Below are 6,000 nucleotides of genomic sequence, written 5' to 3'. Positions count from 1 at the left end.
CACTTAGAGAATTTATTTTATTCTTGTTTTTATTGTACTACACTTCACATAGGTGATAGACATGAAACTGAACTGGTAGCAAAGATAGATGAAAATAATAGAGAACCTTCCAATTTTCATTGGTAGCAAAGGGACTGTACTAGTAGCAAAGACAGTTGAAAAGAAGAGAGAACCTTCAAACTTTCAGAGGTAGTAGAGATCTCACTGCATCTAAATTTTAGAGATAAGCTTGTAAGTTTTCAAAACATAGGACTATGGGGTTTTGAGTATGATTGGGGCATCCTCGGGATGAAGGAAAAGGTGGTTGAAAGCCTTAGAATTATTTTTGAGGTGAGTATCTAGAAAAGCCACCATAATTCCACCGGAAATTGTTCACATGGGTTCCCACACTGCTTAGTTCTTGCGAAAGCAAGTGAGGGGTCCAATATCACCGTTTAAGAAATCCACATGTCTAAACTCTGATGCCACAAAATAATAAGATGGGATGGAGCATTTACTAAAGAATTCATGGTGGCTTAACCCCTTAGGGGTGTAGGGAGGGATTAAAATATTCCACTTAAGCCCCTGGCGTGGACTAATCACCAAGGTCGGGTTGTGAAGGTCAAAGGAGTGGGGTTAATGAGTGAGAATAAGAGACTTATTTTGGTCACCACGACTCGTGCAGTCTATTGGATCTATGCCCACCATGGTCAACAACTTTACTTTTGTTTTCTCGGAAGTTAGACGCAAGGCCAAAGTGAATGCTACTTTGCTACTATGGTTGTGCCCTATGATAACAACATTCTACAAGTCCAATCGAACCTTGTCACGAAGATAATAAGAAATCCCATCTAGTAGCTAGTTGAAAATTTCCTCCATGTCCCCTATTTCTGGCTTCACATTATCTTTGATTAAACAATACATTTGCACATAATAAACTAGCAATTGCCCCAAAAGGTGCAAAGAGACACCAATAGGTTTCTTAAATTGGAAAAGTTGTAAGAGTAATGATTTTGTAGACATTGATGCCATATGTTTTTATATTTCACATTTTGGGATTATAGTGTATCATATTAAGGGGTTTTTTCAACATCTCATTCCAGTATTTGGTTATGTCTAGAGTTTTGCCTTAGAACGTGTATTTGTCGGCATGATGTTAATGGAAAACTTGATGTTGATTGATTGCAAATGAAACTATGATTTACAAATAAATATAAATAACTTAAGAGCTTAAATACAAGTTTAACAACATAAAATGAGATATACATCATTTGTATCAATAAGTTGTTGATGTAATTACAAACATTCAAAACTTGAGTCATTAACTTGATGATAATAACTTGTGTGTAAAGAGATTTAATTGAAAGTAACAACATTAACAAGTATTTATACATAGCAATAAATTAATGGTTGTTGTCAATAGTAAGTATGTGTATTGTCAATGGAAGATGAGACATATACAGGGTTGATCATCATTAACACAAAAGCAGCAACAATATTATACATGCTATGCAATGGCTTTGTCTAAAATTATACAAAATGGCTTAGTAGTTCAATGGAATAGGACTTATATACATATAGATGTATTAGATGGTGAATAACTAAACATATGTACAATAAAAGTATGTGTTGTCATATAAATCTAATTGACAGTGAGTAACTAATCATATATACATGATGAGGCATGGCATCAACAACACCAATTGATGTTTATTGTGGTTCCAAGATGTGAAAGTCGTTCTTGCCATTCAACCCATATTTTCCATTGTGCATCTCTTTCATGGATATACATTGTTTTTTCAGTGTTTTCTTTATCTTTTGTAGCAAGATAATAGTTGGACGCAAACAATAAAGAGGCAGTGATTGTGGGGGCATGAACCTCATTTGTATGTCTTGCAAGGTAAGTTCTTACTATTAAATTTCATGGCAGTATTCATAGAGCATGTTTAAGTAATCTGTTGGAAATAATACTGAGAGGGGGGGGTGAATCAGTATTATTAATTTCTTTTCAATAAACCATCCAGATTTATGCTTTAAATTATTCTTCCGAAATTGATAATTAACTTGTATGTCAGCACCATAAAATGATGAACAAGAACAGTTAAAAACGGATTGTCACACAACGGAACACCAGATATAAGGTGGAAACCCAATGTGGGTGAAAACCACCTGCTGCAATATGTTTGTATCTTCTTTCAAATAGAATTTCTTTTACAATGAATTTGTATTGGTGCAGTCCTTTACCAGTACGCAGGCTGCAACCTGCAGAGAGCTACAACCCTCTCTCATTTTCCAGTCTCTCCTGGAAGGGAGCTACAACCCCCTACTTCGTTCAAGGACCACGTTTCATTAATTTTCAGACTGGATCCAAGAAGATCAAATGGTCATCAAGTATAAACAATTCTTCAGAATTACCCAAGCATCAGATCAATATATATTTTCTTTATACAGCAGATCTTCCAAAGTCACCCAAGCGCCAACCCAACCACTAGATCAAAATATAAATAAATGCTCGATCTGGTCACCCATTAAAAACAGAGGTTGTTTATGCCGAAATCAGAACTCAATGCAGAGGATATACATATAATAGTGCACCCGGAAGCTAGACACAAGATAGACCCAATATGCGCACCCAAAATCCTTTAGCGAACAACAGAGGAGGCTATACCAGAGTTAAATAATGACTGCTGCTTAAAAGAAACCTTGCGGTTGGCTGCTCTTATGCTACTTACTGAACTGCAATACACCTGAAGCAATGCAATTTCTCTCGATGAAATGTCTGAACTTCAAGCCTGCGATCCTTTGCTCTGTTCTACGCGCATTCTCCTTGATCAGTAATTGCTCCTTAACCAATCACAAGAATGCCAATCAATTCTCCCTTAAGATCTTCAATTCATAATCGATGCATTTCCAAAGGATCTCTTTTCTTCTTATATAGTCATGCTTTTGATAAAACCATGAGTCGAAACTAGAGGATCCGAAATCCTGAGGCTCGCTTGCTTTGACCGATGATAGCGGGAAAATGAAAAAACAAGTCCAAACAACAAAAGGCGGACTTTAAACATTATGCACCCATAACAATAATATATCGGGTCCGCTCCTTATCGTTGTATAACATCGTCTATTTGCCGATGGCCGATCCGATGGATCGGATGCGATATGCCCCATTAACCAGCCTATATATATATATATATATATCGGGTCCGCTCCTCATTGCTAACAACGCATGCCCGTGTCATGGCTTATTCCTGACTTCCGATCCGATGGATCGGATGCGACATGCCCATTAACCCTCCTTATATATATATATATATATATATATATATATATATATATATATATATATATATATATATATATATATATATATATATATATATATATATATATATATATATATCGGGTCCGCTCCTCATCGCTAACAACGCATGCCCGTGTCATGGCTTATTCCCGACTTCCGATCCGATGGATCGGATGCGACATGCCCATTAACCCTCCTTTTTATATATATCGGGTCCGCTCTTTTCATTGCTATCGGCGATGGATGCGATATATTATAAAGGCCCTTTAAAGTTCCCATCGGGTCCGCTACCTCTTATCGCAATCGGAGGATTGGGGTGGATGACCCTATATACATTGCGACATACTGTGGACGCGATATTGTTATAAATCGGCTTTAACTCCGCCATCAGGTTCGCGGAGTTATCACAATCGGAGGATTTGAGGTGGGCGACCCTATATACCTTGCGATATACAGCGGATGCGATATTATTATAAACCATATTTGAAATGCCATCGGGTCCAATGCAATCGGGTCGACAAGCCCCAATGCCGATATGCCGAAACACATGTATTAAAACTCATGTAACTGGGATATATCCGTCGAAAGGGGAAAAATGCATACATCCTATTGCTTATTGAATAAAGCTTATGTATATGGGTTTTACGCACCCAAACCACTCCCGATAATATTAATGCATGCATATATGAGTTTTAATAAGCCCGATACCTCCCGATAAGCATATATATGATAATGAGCCTCTATTGCTCTGATAAGCTCCCAATGGCTCAATGGTTTCGATAATTGCTTCTTTGTGATATAAACATATGTAAATGGCCCTCTTCCTCTTAGCTCCTCTTGGCTCTTTTTGTCCCCATGTATATAAGAGAGATGTCCGTCTGTGAGAGAGTTGCCATCAAGTTCAACACATGTCCATAATGCCATAATGCCAACAATCTCCCCCTTTGGACTTGATGGCAACAACACCGACCAAAAAGAACTCTCCCCCTTTGACATCAAGGGAAAAGGGTGGATATTTCTCCCCCTGAGAGCTTGCTCTTCCTGATTTCTCCCCCTGAGAACCTGTTCTGCCTGATTATGAACCGGATTCTGAAAGTGACATAAACTTCAGAGTTTTCTGGCAACCATTTCATTCCACAGCAGTTGGCAACACCATGTTCTTTATGACAGAAATTCGAGCTATTCTGGCTACGTATAATACAGAGACTGCCCTGTTTTTCCCTTCAGCTGCTGCCATTAAAGGAACTTACCAAGGCCCGCCGGCCGCCTTGTTTGCTCCTACTGAAATCAAATATGATGCACGCCTTGTTTACAGTTCATCTACCAACATATTACTCCTTCTGTAATACTATAATGCCAACAATGAATTATGCTCCCCCTGAACCTTGTACATGTATGCGTACAAGCACTAATCTAAGAATTAACAACAGGATGATGCGTCGACAACCCCCAGCTTTTGCCTGAGGTATTCAAAAGTCTCCCTGGGCAATGGTTTGGTAAATATATCAGCCACTTGTTCCTTAGAAGAAACATATTCCAACTTGATCTTTTGTTCAAGCACTTGTTCCCTGAGAAAATGATACTTGATCGGTATGTGCTTGGTTTTTGAATGCATGACTGGGTTCTTTGAAATGCTGATTGCACTTGTATTATCACATAAGATGGAGATAGGTGGAGTACAAGTGATTCGAAAATCCTGCAAGGTCTGCATCATCTAAAGAAGTTGAGTGCAACAAGATGCAGCAGCCACATATTCTGCTTCAGCTGTAGATAAGGCAATTGAACTCTGTTTCTTGCTAAACCATGATACTAGTCTGGAACCCATAAAGAAAGCACCACCACTTGTGCTCTTCCTGTCATCCACACTTCCGGCCCAATCTGCATCTGTGTAAGCATGGAGTGTGAGATCTGTGTTTCTAGGATACCATAAGCCATAGTTTTGAGTACCTTGAAGATATTTGAAGATTCTCTTAACTGCCTGAAGATGAGTTTCCTTAGGATTGGCCTGAAATCTTCCAATTATTCCTACTACATGCATGATGTCTGGTCGGGTACCTGTCAAATAAAGTAGACTTCTAATCATAGATCTGTAGGTTGGTTGATGAACTACTGCCGATTCATCATTCGCACTAAGACTGCATCCTGTAACCATGGGGGTACATACTGGTTTTGAATCTTCCATGCCATACTTCTTCAAAATCTGCTTGAGGTACTTTGTTTGAGACAAGAAGATACTGTCTTCATTTTGTTGGATTTGCAATCCAAGGAAGTATGTCAGTTCTCCTAGCAGGGACATTTCGAATTCTTTCTGCATTACCAAGGCAAATCTTTGACTCATAGCTTCTTCATTGCTGCCAAAGATAATATCATCTACATACACAACAAGTATTAGCAATTTGTCATTTTCAATTTTTATATAAAGATTTCTATCTGTTGATCCTTTTGAAAAACCTTGTTGATGAAGATATTTGTCCAAACGTTAGTACCAAGCCCTTGGAGCCTGTTTAAGACCATAGAGAGCCTTTTTCAATCTACATACAAGATTTGGATCATTCCCAAGAATGAAACCATCTGGCTGCTCAATGTATACTTCTTCTTCTAAGTCTTCATTTACAAAAGTTGATTTCACATCCATTTGAAAAAATTTGAACTTTTGAAACCTTGAGAGAGCAAGGAACATTCAGATGGCCTCAAGTCTTGCAACAGGAGCAAAAGTTTCT

At 38.2% G+C, this 6,000-nt stretch overlaps 1 pseudogene; it reads right to left on the bottom strand.

Moving 5' to 3' along the window:
- Positions 1-210: 210 nt before the first annotated feature.
- LOC149175947 (chlorophyllase-2-like) overlaps positions 211-6,000 on the bottom strand; it is a 29,754-nt pseudogene continuing 23,964 nt past the window's right edge.

The sequence above is a fragment of the Pinus tabuliformis genome, chromosome 4_1, assembly GCF_031772625.1.
Source record: "Pinus tabuliformis cultivar Carrire ecotype Pingquan chromosome 4_1, CPIR1, whole genome shotgun sequence".
Taxonomy (NCBI): Eukaryota; Viridiplantae; Streptophyta; class Pinopsida; order Pinales; family Pinaceae; genus Pinus; species Pinus tabuliformis.
The sequence above is the reverse complement of the archived record's forward strand: the minus strand, read 5'-3'. Positions and strand labels throughout refer to the sequence as shown.